The sequence below is a fragment of the Camelus dromedarius genome, chromosome 8 (genome assembly GCF_036321535.1).
Source record: "Camelus dromedarius isolate mCamDro1 chromosome 8, mCamDro1.pat, whole genome shotgun sequence".
In the NCBI taxonomy this organism is placed as follows: Eukaryota; Metazoa; Chordata; class Mammalia; order Artiodactyla; family Camelidae; genus Camelus; species Camelus dromedarius.
The window spans coordinates 71,977,492-71,994,911 of record NC_087443.1 but is presented as its reverse complement, the minus strand read 5'-3'; positions in this window follow the sequence as shown (position 1 = coordinate 71,994,911).

Here is a 17,420-nt window from a genome sequence, read left to right as displayed (position 1 = left end):
TACAAATATTTCAATCTTCTCTGTTTTAATGGTTTCTTCTCTCATGCTTGCCTTTATTTTTTTTAGGTGTTGGTTTCCCACTGATTTCATTTGTCTTTTAACATTTTATTCCTGTAAATATCATTGTGCTGTTACACTGCTGCATAAGCTCTTACTGGATTTTTAAAAATTAAACTTTTTGTTGTGAAATGACTATAGATTCAAATGGAGTTGCAAAATATAACACAGATCTCTTGTACCCTTTGCCTAGTTTTTCCCAATGACATCTTGTGAAACTGTAGGACATATCACAAACAGGATATTGACATTGATAAAGTCAAGATGAGAACATGTCTATCACCACAGGGATCCTTCATGTTACCCTTTTATAGCCACATCCACTTCCTTCCCAACCCAATCCCTCTTTAACCCACGGCAAGCACTAATCTATTCTCCATTTCTATGATTTTGTCTTGAAGAATGTAACATAAATGGAAAGATGTATGTGTGTAAGCATTTGGGACTGGCTTTTTCACTCAACATAATTCTCTGGAGATTCATACAGATTGGTGTGTATCTCAAGAATGGATCCCTTTTTATTTCTGGGTAATATTGCTTGGTATGGATGGACCGTAGTTGAATCATTCACCTGTTGAGGAACATCTGGGTTGTTTTTGGGTTTTGGGTATTACAAATAAAACTGCTATAAACATTCACTTACAGGTTTTGTGTGAACATGTTTTCACCTCTCTAGGATAAATTTCCAGGAGTACAATTGCTGGGTGGTAAGATAATTGCATGTGTAGTTTTTAGAAAACTGCCGAACAATTTTTCAGGGGGACTACACCATTTTACATTCTCATCAGCAATAAACAAGCGGTCAAGTTTCTCTACATCATCTCCAGCACTTGGTGTCATTGATATTTTAACTTCAGTCACTTTGATAGGTGTGTGGTGATGATGTATGATTTTAGTTTGCATTTCCCTAATGGTTAATGATGTGAACCATTTCATGTACTTACTTGCCATCTGTATATTCTCTTCAGTGAAATGTCTGTTTATGTCTTTTGTTCCTTTTCCAATTGGATTGTTTGCTTTCCCACTGCTGAGTTTGGGGAGTATTTTTAGATAATTGTCCTTGGTTGGGTATGTGGTTTGCAAATATTTTCTCCTATTCTGAAGCTTGTCTTTTCATCCTCTTCACAGGATCTTTTACAGGGCAAAAGTTTAAAAATCTTATGAAGTATAAATTGTCACATTTTCCTTTCGTGGTGTGTGATTTTGGTGTCAAATCTAACTCTTTGCCTATTTCTAGAGTCTAAAGATTTTCTCTATTCTTTTGTAAAACTTTTAGGACCTTTTACACTTAAGTTAGTGATCTGTTTTGAGTTAACTTTTGGATAAAGTGTGAGGCTTAGGTCAAGATTAATCCTCCCGTGCCCTGGCCACCATGGATATCCAATCGCTCCAGCAACATTTGTTGAAAAGGCTATCTTTCATGCACTGAACTGCTTTTGCACCTTTGGAAAAAATCAGTTAGGTGTATTTGTGTGGATCTATTTTGTCTGTTCTGCTTCATTGATCTATATGAGCCTGTTCCTCTGCCAGTGCCACACAGTCTTGATTACTATAGTTATATGATAAATCTTGAAATCAAGTCGATTGATTCTTCCCACTTATTTTTTCTTTTCAAAAACTTGTTATAGCTATTTTAGTCCCTTTGCCTTTCCACATAAATTTTAGAATAATCTTGCCTTTATCTACAAAGATGTTGTTGAGATTTTAATGTGAATTATGTTAAATCTATTGCTACACATGTGTAGAACTGGTATCTTTGCTACTGTGAGTCTTCCAATCCATGAATTACATATATTCAGTATAAAGTTTCTCTATTTATTTAGATCTTTGATTTCTTTTATTAGTGTTGTATAATTTCAGCATACAAGTCCTGTACATATTTTGTTAGATTTATATTTAAGTATTTTATTTTTTTGAAATGATAAGAGATAAATAAGTGGTATTATATTTAAAGCTTTCATTTTATGCTCATGGCTGTTATATAGAAATATAATAGATTTTTGCATATTTATCTTGTATCCTGTAACCTTGCTAAATTCATTTATTAGTTCCATGAGAGTTTTTTTTTGTTTGTTTGTTTTTTGTTTTGGAAGATTTCTTGGAATTTTCTAAATAGATAATAATGTCATCTGTAAGTAGGGGCAGTTTTCTTTCTTTCTTTCCTATCTGTATGCCTTTTGTTTCCTTTTCTTGTCTCATTTCACTGGTTAGAAATTCCAGCACTATGTTGAATAAGGGCAGCGAGAGTGCTTTGTTCCTGATCTTAGGCGGAAAGCACTCAGTCTTTTGCCATTAAATGTAATGTCTGCTGTATGTTTTCGGTAGATGCTCTTTATCAAATTGATTGTATTTATTTCTGATTTCCATCCTTTTATTCCCAACTTGCTTTTTGTGTTCTATATGAAGTGAGTTTCTTGTATACAGAACACACTTGGGTCGTGTTTTTTTAATCCACCCTGCTAATCCCTGTCTTTCATTTGGTATATTTAGACCATTTATATTTAAAGTTATTGTTGATATATTAGGTCTTAAGTCTGCCATTTTTGCCTGCTTGTGCTCTCTGTTTTTAATTTCTTTGTTTTCTTTTTCCTGACCTCCTGTGATTCACTTAAACATTTTTTTAGAATTCAATTCTGATTTATCTATGGCATTGTAAATGCATCTCTTTCCAGAGCTTTTTAAGTGGTTTGCTCCAGGTATATTATATATACATAATTTATCAGTTTGTTGGTATCATCATTTTACCAGTTTGAATGAAGTGTAGAAAAGTTGTCTATCTCCCTTTATGTCAACTTATCCTTCTTTGTATAATAAGAATATGCTAAGTTTTTCCATTAATACACTTGAAGCCATGTCAGGCAGTGCTATAATTTTTGCTTCAACTATCAAATGTAATTTAAAAGACTCAAGAGAAGAAAGAAAATCTATCATATTTACCCATATTTTTGCTTGTCATATTCTTTCTTTCTTCCTGCTGTCCCAAGATTGCCTCTTTTATCATTTCATTTCTGTTTGGAGAATTTCTGTTAGCCATTCTTTTGGGGTGGGTCTCCATTCTTTTGGGGTGGGTCTCCTGGCAACAAATTCTCTTCGTTTTTCTTTATTTGAAAATGTCTTGATTTCCTCTTCACCCCTTGCTATATGATCCTGGGTGGGCAGTTCTTTTTTTCCAGCACTTGAACAATGTTTTGCCACTTCCTCTGGCCTCCGTGGTATCCGATGAGAAATTTACCATCATTAGAATTGTCTATCTTCTGTAGGTAAGGTGTTGTTTCTCACTGATTTCAAGATTTTTTTTCTTTGTCTTTAGTTTTCAGATGTTTGACTATGATGTGTCTTGATGTCTGTTTCTTTGGGCTTATTCTGTTTGGGGTTCACTCAGTTTCTTGAATCTAAAAATGTATGTGTTTTGCCAAATTTGGGATGCTTTCTGTTTTTATCTCTTCCAGTACTTTTCCAGCCCCACTCTCTTTTTTTCTATCCTTCTGGGATTCCAACGGCACAAATATTAAAACTTTTAGTAAAATTCCACAGGCCCCTGAGGCTCTGAACACTTATTTTCAGTCTAATTTTTCCCAATTTTTCTGTCTTCAAATTCAATGATCCTTCCCTCTGTTCCTCTCATAGTGTTGTTGAGCCCATATACCGAATTTTTAAAGTTACTATATTTTCAATTATAAAACTTCCATTTGGTTCTTCATTATATTTCCTATGGTTTTGCTGCGATTCTCTACTTTTAAAATTTGTTTCAAGTTGTTCATAATTGCTTATCAAAATCTTTTCAGGATGGTTGTTGTAAAATGTCAGTCAGATAATTCTAATATCTCTGTCAACTCAGTGTGGGCATCTATTAATTGTCTTTTTTCATTCAGTTTTATATCATCCTGGTTCTTGGTATGATGCAAGATTTTGATTGAAATCTGAATACTTCTAGTATAATGTTATAAGACATGAGATCTTATTTTAGTCTTTTATTTGGCTGCTTTTGACACTGCTCTAGTAGGAGAAAGAGGGGAGCACCACCTCATTATGGCCAGGTTTCTTCTTGACCTCTGTTGATCCCTGTTTGAAAGTAGCTTGGGGGTGGGGGAGTTGTGTGGGTGAGGTCGGGGTGGGGGAGTTCTGGTTCCCCATTAGGTCTCCCATGACACCTAGGAGTGGGGTGTCCTCTTAGTGTTGGAAGGTTGTAAAATCCTGACTCTTTAAGTTCATTACTTCCAACATCCCCAGAGGGGTGGGGGCACCTTGTTACATCAGATGGAGGCTGAGGTTTAAGCTTACCGTGTGATCTTCACTGGTACTGCAGGAGCATGGGCATTTGGGTGGTGTGCTCCTTACTCCTTATAAGGAATGAAAGTCCTGTCTACACGGCCACCTCTGACACCACCTCGGTGAAGGTGGGGGTGGGGTTTGGGACGCCTCTTACAGCCTGGTGAGGATTGACATCTAGGTTCTCATTTGGCCTTGATTGTCATGGGTGGGGGTGGGGCTACAGTATTTTCTGTGATGTTTAGTTTTATCACAACAGTTTTTCACAAGTTTTCTTTCTTTCAAGGTCATCCTTTTCTTGTCCTTTGACTGGGGAGGGCCAGCTTTTTGTGGTGGCTTTTTTTGTCTGCACCTGTTGGCATTTGCAGGGTGCCTGCTACTCCAGCACCCAGTCTGGGCTATGTGAGGCCACAAGAAAATTCAGGGAACTCATCACGGTGTTGTTTTTCAGGCCCTGAGGCCCCTGGCCCACCTGCCTTCTTCTCTCTGACTTTCAGAGTCTTCTTATGCTTGTTTTACATATAATGGCCAGGGTTTTCAGATGTATTTTGAAGGAGATAGAGAGAAAAGCACAGTGACTTCATCTTTGCCAGAGCTGAAGTTCTTTTTATTTTTAAAGAATTTTGTTTAAAAAATAATTCTAAAGATGTAATTTGCACAGTAGGAAAACAAATACAGCAACTATGAAACAAACTTAGATGTGAAACTTAGAAATAAATGCTCAACATGGTCTTTTAAAGAAATCTGCAATCATTAAGACTATCCAAAACCCTCACTGAATAAAAACAATGCTCCCTTATATGTAGAGTTCTTTATACTTTCTTAAGTACTTTCTTAACTTTTATCCTATTTCATCCTGCTGAGAACTCTGTGAAGGAGGTAAGGCAAATATTATCATCCCAGTCTTACAGAAGGGGAAATGGGACTGTAAATATCAGAACAGAACATAGGACCCATCGAAGATTTATACTAAACAATTGATATGTTTGTGTCCCTACTTGGAAATAATTCTCTTTTATAGAAAATCATAGAATTAATTTTTCCTGAAGGCTTTCTTCCCTATCACCTAAAAAGAGAAGATTTTACCTACTCTGATGCTTCCAGGTTCCAACCATGAGAAGACTCATTTGGAATCAGTGAGAGGATGGAAATTTACTACTCCTCCACCCTCTTCAAAAATTCCGCACCATAATTTCTCCAGCTCATGAATCATCTTTTGAAAGTCTTGAGTTATACTCTGAATCCTCATCTGGACCCAAGCTGGAGAAATGGCATCTTCTTTGAATTTCAGATCCCTCTGTGTGACGGGGGCCAAGGCTGCGGGCTTCCTCTACCTGCTGCGGCAAGTGCGGCTCGCCAAGACCCGGGAACCATTGTGAGGAACGTGTAATGTTGGAATGAAAGGGTATCCACTCTGACCCTAAGTTCCAGGCAACGTTCACTGGAGCTGAATTTTTCTTGGGCACCAAAGAATCTCACATGACAGAAAAATCCCTCGCGTGTGAGTTTCCACCGTCTGCCTCCAGAGTTTTGCAACAGGCAGGGAACACAGAGGTAGTGTCCACGGGGTCTTCTGCCTGAGACCCAGCATGGAGAATTTCTCTTTTCAGTTTGATTGCTACGTGCAGATTTAAGATTCAAATGTAGAATCTATGGAAGAGGAGATGGAAATAAAACAACACGTGAAAACATGAGAAATTGTTTATAAAGTCAGGATAAGAAAGGAAGTGTTGCAGAGGAAGGACTTGCGAACTCGCGGAGCGTCATGCTGAGTTTGTTTAGAATTTCAGTAATGGCTCACCAGCACATCCAAGGCAAGATGACTTGGAGAAACCATTTTCCCAGGTAGGCCAGGGTCTGGCTCTTTGTTTATTGTTGAACATAATCTGTCGCCCATTACTTGCCAATTACCAAGGCAATTGCTGGCGGCAAGAAGACTCAGTCTCTGTCCTCAGGGAGCTTCCAACCCAGCCGAGGAGGCCAGGCAGAAAGAGAGGAAGATGAGGAGTTGCTGATTGAATGGCACAGCGGTGTCACTGCTTCTGTTATTTCTGGACTGGGTGGCCCTAGATGGAGCAGGGGGAAGAGATTTCAGCCAGAGAAGGGAGGAAAGGCACCAGGGTGGGTCTCCACTTTTCCTTCAGGGGCAGTGAATGGACATGCCCCTAGGACCTCTGCCAAGGAGATAATTCACAGAGAGACAGAGTGGAAAAAGTGGCCTGAGAGGTAGGACAGGTGAGACTGGGACTTTCTTTGGTGGGGAAGGAGAGCCCTTCAAGGTCAGTGGGGAAAAGAGAGACACGCAGAAAGAAACGCATCAGGAAGATGAATCCAGCAGTGGAGTATAAGATGGACTGCAGAAAAGGGACCTGCATGAAGTGGTGACAGGTCATTTATTTAGAAAGAAATGTTCCCTTTTTGCTTAAACAACAAACCTCTGCAAAGGAATAATTAGTTTGCATCCTCTTGATCTGTTTACCATGAATATGGTCAAATAAATGTCTGAAATCCAAACTCAGCCAAGTTCAAGTTTTGTCAGCCCTGGGGATTCCTTAATCTAACCACAAAGCAATTACTCAGCCATCTCTGAGCATCTTCTGAGTGCTGCACTGCTTGATGCTCCTACATTCAATTTGGGATGCAGAACTGAAACTATTATTTTTTTTTTTTGGCTCACAGAAAAGGAATAGCTCACAATTTTGATGCTACATTTTCTCAAAACTATAAAATTGTGTTTGTGTTTGGTGCTTCTGCTGCCTATCCTTCCAGGGGAAAAATTAAATAATTCAAATGGTTAAAAAAAAAAAAAAAAGCCCAGCTGCCAAGTTTACACAAGACTAGAAGGAGGCTGGCTGGGTTTGTCCCAGCACCGAGAAGCAGGAATGCCCTTTGAGACCAGATGTTCCAAACCTTCCACTTTGGAGGCAAGGCTGTCAAGACTAGAGGGGTTGCGGGCCTGCCACCTGTCCAGCTGGTGGCCAGGCAGGCCTGTGCTGGACCCACCCCGTAACTCCACCTTCTGATGTTCACTGGGGGGCACGCTCACCCCCCTGGCTGTGCTGGTTCTCGCCAGGCCCAGTAGACAATAGGTTTGAAGCATCATTTCCTTGGTCTGGGGTTTAAGGTCCCTTCCAGAGTAAAGCCCCATGACAAGTTTATTTCTAAACTTTATCACAAGTTTATTTGACCTTCCTGGTTCTCGGCTGCTTCTTCTTTAAAAGTGACTCATATCTGCTCCATGCACTTTATAGAGCTCTGCTTAAGATCAGAGGAGATTGTGAATGCAAACTGTCTTGGAAAATACTAATTCATGATATGATTATTTCCATATGAACTAATTTATCCTCCAATCAACTGTGGATTGGCTTGATGTAAGTAGCTTGGTAATAGTTTTTAAGGTCCTTGGTTAAGTGTTATTCATACTGAAAGCTTTGGTCAGTCTTACACTGGCTTGCAGGGTGTCAGAAGAATATGGTAATTATTCTAAATACCTTCCATCTCACATGTATAAAGTTGTTCCCAGGACAGAGAGGAATGTCTTCCTTTCTTGCTCCCAGAATTTTGATTCAGTGCAGTTTACCGAGAGACCATGTTGTAGGAAGAAACGTGCTAAGTGCTGAAGAGATCAGTAAGAAAGGCCCAGCTGCCCAGAGAAAGCTCACAACCGAGAATGGGGAGCAGAGTTACTACCACCCAAGGCTGAGAACCAAATGTGAACCAACTGCCCAGCTGGGCTGATACACACATGAGAGCGCCAGGTAGGGCGGCCTTTCTGAGAAGCAGCTGATCGACAAATCAGCCGGAACTCGGGGCATTGATGCCTGAAATTCTCAGGTTGGGGCTACTTGAAACCGCTGTTTGCCCTTAAAATGCATGTCATCCCTCTCTTCATCAGAAGTCGTGCCGGCCTCTTGTGACGCCCAGCTCTGACTACTCTGACGGACAACCGTCCATCCATTTGCCACGTCCCACCCCAGCCCCCTCTACAGTGATGCTTTCACATCAGCTCACATGATTCATATTTTAAGTCAGCCCTTTCTAAGAGGATGGAAAGGTCTCTTTAGCCACTTTCTTCTAATGTTTTTGCAGAAATTTAATTTATACACATTTTTATCCAATTACTTTGAGAAAAAACCCCCAAAGATTAAGACACCTAACCATGACCCAGTGAGATAATAAAGTTATGTATATTAGCTTCCTAGGGTTGCCATAACAAGATGCCACACACCACAGAAATTTATTCTTTCATGGTTATGGAGGCCAGAAGTCAGAGGTCAAGGTTTTGGCAGAGCTGAGCTCCCTCTGAAGGCTCCAGAAAGAATCCTTCCTTATCCCTTCGTCTGGTGGCCCCTGGCAAACCATGGCACTCCTTGTTTTTCTTTTAGTGGAGGTACTAGGGTTTGAACCCAGGACCCTGTGCATGCTAGGCATGCACTCTACCGCGGAGCTCTTTCCCTCCTCCCTTTGGCATTCTTTGGACTGTAGCAGCATCATTGTAATCTCGGCCTCCACTGTCACGTGACATTGCCCCCGTGTCTCCCTAGGTCTTCTCTTCCTATAAAGACACCAGTCATTGGACTCAGTGCCCACCATGTTCTAGTATGACCTCATCTTAATCTGTCACCTTATTTCTAAATAAGGTCACGTTCTCAGTTTCCATGTGGGCATGAACTTGGGGGAGGCACTTCAGCCTCTTACAGTGAGCGAGAGGGACCATGAACAGTGGGACAGTGGAAGGGGCTGGCCAGATGAAACAGAGAGTAAGCTTGACATCCGGAGTCTGCTGTGCGCTCTTCCACACTTTGTTAGAAGGCAGGCTGCAGCTTTGTCGTTACAAATCATTACACGGTCAAGTTGCTATGATTAAGAGCTTGGACTCGAGGGTCTGACCACCAGGGTTTGAATCCTGGCTGCTTTCACCAGAGTGATTTGGGGCAAATGACTTAATCTCCCTGTGCCTCAATTTGTTCATCTGTAAACTGAGACGAGTGGCTGTTGGGGGAATAATTAAACAAGGCGTGTAGAGCACTTGGCATGCGGTAAGTTCTCAGTGAAAGCTAGCCATGAAAATGTTGGCTCTGCAAGGTCCAGAAGGCAAAAAGTAAAGGGAGTCACAAAGTTCTGCGGTGGGAGGAGATTTTAAAAGACAGATAAAGTCTGGCTGAGGAGCTTAGGAAGGGCTCTGTGAAGAGACGGTCATTAGAAGGACTCAGACATTTGGAGATGGCAGGGCACATGCCCTGTCCAGCCAGTCAGGGGAGCATCGGGTCTGGGGGGAGCAGGGACAAGTCTGGTTTGGCTGGAACAGAGAATAAGAGAGGATGGGTGTAGGATCGATTGGAAAGAGATGCTGGGCCCATCCTGGACATCGGGGTGAAGACTCTGACCCAAGTGATCACTGTACCATCTGCCCAAGTTCTGACACCCATGGAAAGCCAGGATGGGGAGCGTTCCTTGATCTCTGCAGGAGCCTAAATCATCCCACACCAAGTGTCTCCATATTTCCACTGCTGTTCCTTCTCATATCTGTTGGTTTTCAACCCTGTTGTAAATTTTGTGGCTCTGCTTTGATGTACCTCAAACTGTCCCTCATCTATCTCCTCCTTGGTAGAACCAGAGCTGCCCACCATCAGGGTTTTACCCTGCCTCAGATGTTTTATTCCTAACTCCTAGTTTTACAACCCCATGTCTGATGTCTCTCCACCCCCTCGCTTCTTTATCTATAAACAGGGTTATATATGTGACTCTGAGTCTGGTCCACTGTGACCCCTGGCTCATCTCCAGCCTGTCTCCGTGATCTGTAGGCATTCTAAATCTTATCCTGGCCTCATTTGCTTCTTCCCTCTCTGTAGGGCACTGTGATGTGCTCACATGGTACTGCACTGTATCAGGGCTGTGGCAAGCGGCTCTCTCCCCCAGCCACAAACCATAAAATTAAGAACGGCAAGACTCTCTTGATTAATTTCATTTGCCTGTCTTTAAATCCATTAAAGAAAATGCCTGTTTAAATCATTCTTCTGCAAGCCTATTTGTAAATAATACTTAAAAAACACTTCATCTAATTATTCTTACCACAGCAGAATGTTAACAGATTGAAGATGAGATTTATGTTTAGACAGCATTAAGGTACAAATTTTTTTCTCAACAATAGGTGCTGCCATTGACAAAATTAAAACAGAAGATGTAGACCAACAAGAATTAATTTGCACCAGGCTTAATAGTTTCTCTAAGCAAAGCCAGTCTCTCCTCAGCTGCCTAAGAAAGGCCATAAAAATTTCCGAGAAGAATCTGGAGTTTAGGATTCCACACTAATTGCTTCCCCTCCCCTTTTACCTCATCTCCCTTCCTTGTTCATCTTGACCGCAAAGGGACACGCAGTTTCTATTTCCAAAATGCCTTCGGCTCTGCTGGGGTAAGGAAGTCGGGGGAGGAAGGGGGCAGGCCAGGGAACCACATAAATAAATGGGAATTTCTACATGGACATGAGGATTTTCATTTTCATTTTTTAAAACTGAGAATAAGGCATGAGTATAAATTCCAAAAAGAGCAATTTATTTAAGTCTATCCTTTCTGGCAACACAATAGAACGCACGTTGGGATGAACAGCCACAAATCACTTCCCTTCCCACTGTCTGTTGGCTCCACCATATGTTGCGGAGAATACAATTCACATGCTGAAGTTTTGCCTCCTTTCAGCGTGAGAAAGCTCATTGCTCCATCAGCAGCCTGCTCACCGGGCCAGCGTTTCTTGGAGCGGTGGGGGTGGGATGAGAGAGGGAAGCCGGCTCACCCTCCAGGCAGAGCACTGTTTAAAGCCTGGGGGACCTTAAAAATGGTGGTATCCAAACCACGGCACAAATGAGCTTACTTACAACACAGCAGCAGACTCACAGACATAGGAAACAAACAAGGTTACCAAAAGGGGAAAGCAGCGGGAAAGGGATGAATTTGGAATTTGGGATTAACAGATACACCACTACTGTATACAAATAAATAAACAACAAGGTCATACTGTATAGCACAGGGAACTATATTCAATAGCGTGTAATAACCTATAATGAAAAAAAAGAATATATATATATATATATATATATATATATATATATATATATATATATATATAAACACTATGCTGTACACCAGAAAATAACACAACAGTGTAAATCAACTATACTTCAATTAAAACAAATAGTTGACTCCTTAATATGGACTGAGCTGGACTGGATGCTTCCAATAGTGACTTTCACTGACTCCCAGAACTTCTGGGTGTGAACTTGATGGATCACCAGTGTGAACACGTGGCATTGATGTCCCATCGAATTTTTTTTGTTCAGTTTGCCATTTCATACACAAGGGTGACTTCCCATCCCCATAGCCAGTGAGATATATAAGTCAAAAGTATTTACTTAGAAAGCTTAGCCCCCATGGATTCACTGGGTCCTCCATGATGGATTGAAAATGCGAAGGCAGTGATTGGTGAAACAGGCAAGAGGCAGCTCCGTCCCCTGCTCGTAGTTCCAGCCTCACTAGTGCTTTGCTGTAACCCAACGAGCTGATATACCCACAATGCACTGCACATCCACAGACAGACTAAAGCTATGAGGGGCCTTCGATGCCACCTCTGCTCATCGCAAACATGATTGCAGGATATTCTTTGTATCATAACTTTCATAATCTCCCGTCCTTCCACTAGGGCACAGATGGCCCTGAGGAAATGAGGCTTTCTGGAGACGTCCTGAGCCAACTCAGTAAGAGGTCAAACATCTTCCTAAGCCCTGCTCTTTCAGTTGTTTACGGAAAAAAGAAAAATAAAACCAACATCCCTCTCGCCCCAAAACCCTTATGTTTTCATTTACAGCATGACAATGCTTGAGACAATATTTTAAATATGTTTAAATACTTAATCAATTGCCAAATGCAAGTCAATCTATAGGAAACTTTGCGAGAAACAAGAAAAACCTTTTATTTGTGACTCTTGGGAGTTGTAAGGACCACAGGTAAAAAGTGAATTTGATTTCTGCAATTGTGCATCAAACTCCTTGTCTGAATTAAACTGAACAGATGCGGAGAAAAATGAGTCAGGGGCTCCCCATGTAATTCGAAATGAGCTTTCAGGTTCCGCTTCCTACGGCCGATTTCAGCCTAAGCCACCTTATTGCCTAAAATCTGCAACTTGATACTAAAAGCTTGTCAGAATTAAGTGCACGCTTTATAAGTTTACATTTTACAGTCTAACTGTTTTTCTTTGATATTTGACAGGGACACAGGTTCCCATGTCATCTGGCCTTGAAGTACTTCTAGAACTTTCTCCTGGACCAATTTGAGGAAGCTCAAGATTGCAGTGAGTTATGGGCCTTCAAGCTGCCTGCCCAGCAGCCAGCCTTTGGGCCCACACTTGAGGGCTCACACCTGTTGGCTGGACAGAGCAATTAATTTTTTTATTTTTAATGCAGTAAGCCGCTAAAAATCAAAGCTAAAGAATAAAAATATAATTTTACCTCTTGAGCTTCCAGGGGTGACCTTTGATCTCGTCCAATGTCTGTGTGGCAGGAGTTACTGATCTTAAATTTTCTTCCCAAAGAAGCACCTTTCAAAGACACAAACCCTGAGAACTGGCTGAACATTTCTGTCCTCCATCATTTCACTCATGCGTGATTATTCACACAGAGACCTGACTGAGATGGTTACAACAAAAAGAGAGATCTACCAAGTGCCCCCTCTTTAAGAAAATCGTAATTGGAAGCTCTTAAGTTGTACCGCAGTCCCTCCCTTGTAAGATCAAATGCTATTTCCCTAAGAGGCGACAGTTAGGTTTTCCGGTTGATGATTATAATGTGGCATTTGTTTCAGAATATGTCTGTACATTAAATAGATAACTGTGAACTTCAAAGAGCTAAATACCAATCGCAGGCTGGGGCATGGCCACACGTACAGCCTCCCTCCTTCTCCAAAGCCTTTGGTAGCCAAGACAAGGTCACTGATCAGGGTAATTTGCAGGAAAAGTCAATTTCTCAAGTACCGAAGCAGGTGTTGTGGCACTCTATGACAATTTACTGAATCTAAATTGAGGAAGTTGAAAAAACCAAAGGTCATGATCTGCAGGAAGAAAGGAGGAAAGGAAATCTCTTTGACTGTATTTTTAACTCCTTTTCAACCAAGACCCACGCACCAACAAGACGATTAATGCTAAAAAAAAGAAAGAAAGAAAGAAAGAAAGAAAGAAAGAAAGAAAGAAAGAAAGAAAGAAAGAAAGAAAGAAAGAAAGAAAGAAAATCAGAATATCTCACTCCAATCAGCAACTTATCTGATTTCCTTAACTAAGAGGAGAGGAATTCAACTGTGTCTGCATTCACAAGGAAATAAGCCCAATTTATAGAGGCACAGGGGCAGGCCTTTCAGCTCATATGTGTTTGGAAACAAAAATCAAACCAAGATGTCAGAACTTTCTGTCCTTAGAAAAATTAAATATGTAATATACATTATATGGTATACACATTTAGCATAAAGTACAGTGCGGAGTGTAGTATGATAAACATGTAATAATCTATAACCTGGATTTTTTTTCTTTTAAATTAGCACATTCCCCCCTCCCCCAGTCCTTGGAAAAGAGAACACAGCTGAAATGGAAACTGCTCGTAAGAAGGGAAATGGAACATGAGCCTTGGAATCTGTAATGTTGTTGGTGTAGCAAGGAGGACATGGGATGTGGAATTAGAAGATCTGACCTTGAATTTTAGTTCATTACTGACTAGCTGTGTAATTACAGCAAATCACTTAACCTCTTGAAGCCTCCGTTTTTTCACCTGAAAAATTGGGGGATTGTTGTAAGGATTAAATGAGCTAATATATGGGCAGGGGGAACATTTGGCAGACTATAAATATTAATTATCATTACTAGCCTTCAGGGCATTATTATCCTGAAGGATGATATGCACACCACTGGTGTGCATGAGGTTGTTGTAAGCCTTCGAGATTTAAAAAAAAAAGAATCAATTAGAAGAAAAATGTTAAGTAAATAATAATACAGGTGGAAAAATACTGAAGGTGGCAGGTGAAACACTAGCATTCGGGTGACTTTTCAACCTTTAGTTAAATCTTCTTGGGAGGTAGGGAAAAGAGAGGGCGCTCCCAAACTTCCTAATGATGATTCCAACCCAAGAAAAAAAAGGTTTTTTAGATGTAGGTAAAAAAGTTTAAAAATGAGTTATTTTTAGTTAGTTCCAACATTTCAACCTAAGAAGAAAATACATTTGCTTGCTTGTCAGTTTCTCTTATTAAAAAGAAAATTCTCATTAAAATAATATTATTCACATAACCTGAAGACTTCTGAGTTCTAGCTTGTAGCTCAATGCTTTCAGGCAATATTAAATGCAATAAAATTCCCTTCCAGCATAATCTGAATGCTTCCCTTGGAACTCATGTCCTTTGTCTAATGAGGTAAGATCATAAGGTGTTGCATGCAGGTCAGACTGTGACAGCCACAAGTTATCATAAATGCCATGTGCACCAACCTCCTCATCTTATGGATGGGGAAATTGAGGACCAGAGAATGGCAGCAGTTTGGTGACTCCACACGTGTCCCAGATCTGGGATTAGAAGGCGTTTCAGGTCCACTGACTAAGTCCAGGGCTTTTCCTAGTTCCTGAATGTCAAGTGCTACACATTTCAGCAAAGTCAGGAGGGATGCTGCAGGATGCCTGTGTTACCTGCAGCACTTCGACATTTAAATCTCCTCCGTTTATTTTTAATTTATTGGTGCTAGTGAAAATCTTATATAGAACACAGAGGGCAACCTTAAAAAGCATTAGGTACTCTGTACATTAAGAATTGAAACATAGGTTGAATATTGCTTCTTCCTGACTCATGTTTATTACCAAGCCCAAGCTTGTTCTGCTCACTGCACAACAGGCCAATGAATCGAGAGAAGAGTCGTTGGGGCTAAGAAAAAGGACTTTATTTGGAAAGCCGGCAGACTGAGAAGATGGTGGACTAGTGTCCCAAAGAACCATCTCCCCTGAATTAGAATTCAGGCCTCTTTTATACTAAAAGGGGAAGGGTAAAGTCCTGGTTCTGGCCAGACTCTAGAGATGATGTGTTAATTTCTGCCTGTCTGCAGTCATTCACAGGTGGCCCTGGTCAGGATGTTTCCTGTGAGCTAAACCGGGTATTTTAGCTTAATGCTCATTACCTGGGAGGCAGGGTTCCCAGAGATGGGCCATTATGTATAATTTAAGCTTATAGGCAACACCCCTTCAGTGATTAACTTATAATAGAATACAAAATTTCTTCTGTATTACATATTCTCACCCCCTCTTAAATTTTATGACTCTTTTATATTCCTAATTTAGTTCTGAAGTTACTTTCTGTGTTTATGTTACCTCCCCTTGGGTATAAAATATGCTTTTGCAGAAGTGCGTCTTAATCTTAACCATGGTGTTTGTGCACTCCCAACATTTATTGGAATATGTTTATCTTTGGTATTGATCATTAAAAATTCAGCATACAGAAACATTGGTCTTTAAGGAAGACAATAATTTAATTGTAGATACATATTTTTACACTTGAGCATTTAATCTGAAAATAGTTTGCTTTTTTATGTTGGTACTTGTTGTTTGATGAAACAGATATGTTCCAGTGGCCCTTCAAATAAGCTGATGGAAAATGAATTCTATTTTAGCTATCAGGATTCTATGGTCATTTTGGCTTTCAGAAACCAAGTTCCAAACATGTGGAGAGAAACGTTTTCTACAGTGGTCAGTTTCAGAACGTTCCAACATTTTACTCACATCCCTGGTAGTGTGCCCTCCAGAGCTGGACATCTAGTTTAAAGAGTCATTTATTTTAAAGTTTTAAAAAATTACATTTCAAATTTTGAAATAATTTTATATATGAAAAAGTTACAATAGTAGGACAAAGACTTCCCATATACCCTTCATCCAGAATGCCCATGTGTACATTTACCACAGTTACATGTCATCATTTTCGATCGACATATAGGTAAATAGGTGGAGATATATTTATCTTTTTCTGAACCATTTGAGAATAAAATGTAGGCATGATATCACTTTATTCCTAAATATTTCAATGTTTATTTTCCCTGTGTAAGAACATTCTCTTACCTTGTCACAGTAAAATAATCAAAGGCAGGAACTTAGCATGGATACAATGCTATTACTAATCTAGACCTATATATAGGCTACAGACCTATACTTACGCAAATTTCTCCAATTGTCCCACTAATTTTGTTTACAGTATTCTCAATATTTCATGCCATCTTCTAAATGCCTTGCTCTACCTTAGTTAGTGGCATCTGGTAAACCCAAGGCTCTTTTTCCCAAAGGAAGAATTAATTGATCTATTCTAGACATATTAGCTATGATACATTGTTCACACTGAAAGACTCCTCATATTTAAATTTGTAGGCTGAGCCAACTAGAGTGCCTTCTAGTGACTCAATGGGAGTTATGTGACCTCGTCTCAAAAGCAGGTTTCATGGGAAGATTGTGAACTTGCCTGAGTGCTTGTGCTTTGCAGGGATGGGTTCCCCTTTGCAGGGGTAGAAAGCTAACCACAGGAAGTGCCTTGGAGAAGTAGCTCCCATCTTGAAGGCAGCTTCCCCACCGAGGCTGCGTGTACTTGGGCAGCTTATTCTAGGAGCCTCGATGTCCTCCCCAGGTCAGTGGGACATGTGAGCTCTTCCTCACATCCTCATTATGTGAATTACATGAAGTAAATAAAGCATTAGGGCTGGGGCTGGCTCACTGGGGACCCCATCACTGACAGACCTGATTGAATCCATCATTCGAATGAACGAATTGGCAAATGTACTTTGTTTTGCACGAAAGAGGGAAGAAAATTATTCCAATTCAATGTAAAGCAATTAGCACATTCATCTTCCACAGCTTTTCTAATCAAGCTAAAGGAATCCTACCCGTCTTCATGAAAGAAAAAATAATCACAACCTTGTCTTGAAACTTTTCAAATTAAGAGAATATATTAAACTAAGAGCACGGAACTGGGGCAGGGGTTATTTTATTTGTCTACTGGAATGCATACTTTGCCATTAAACAGTACATCTACAAATTTTCTAAATC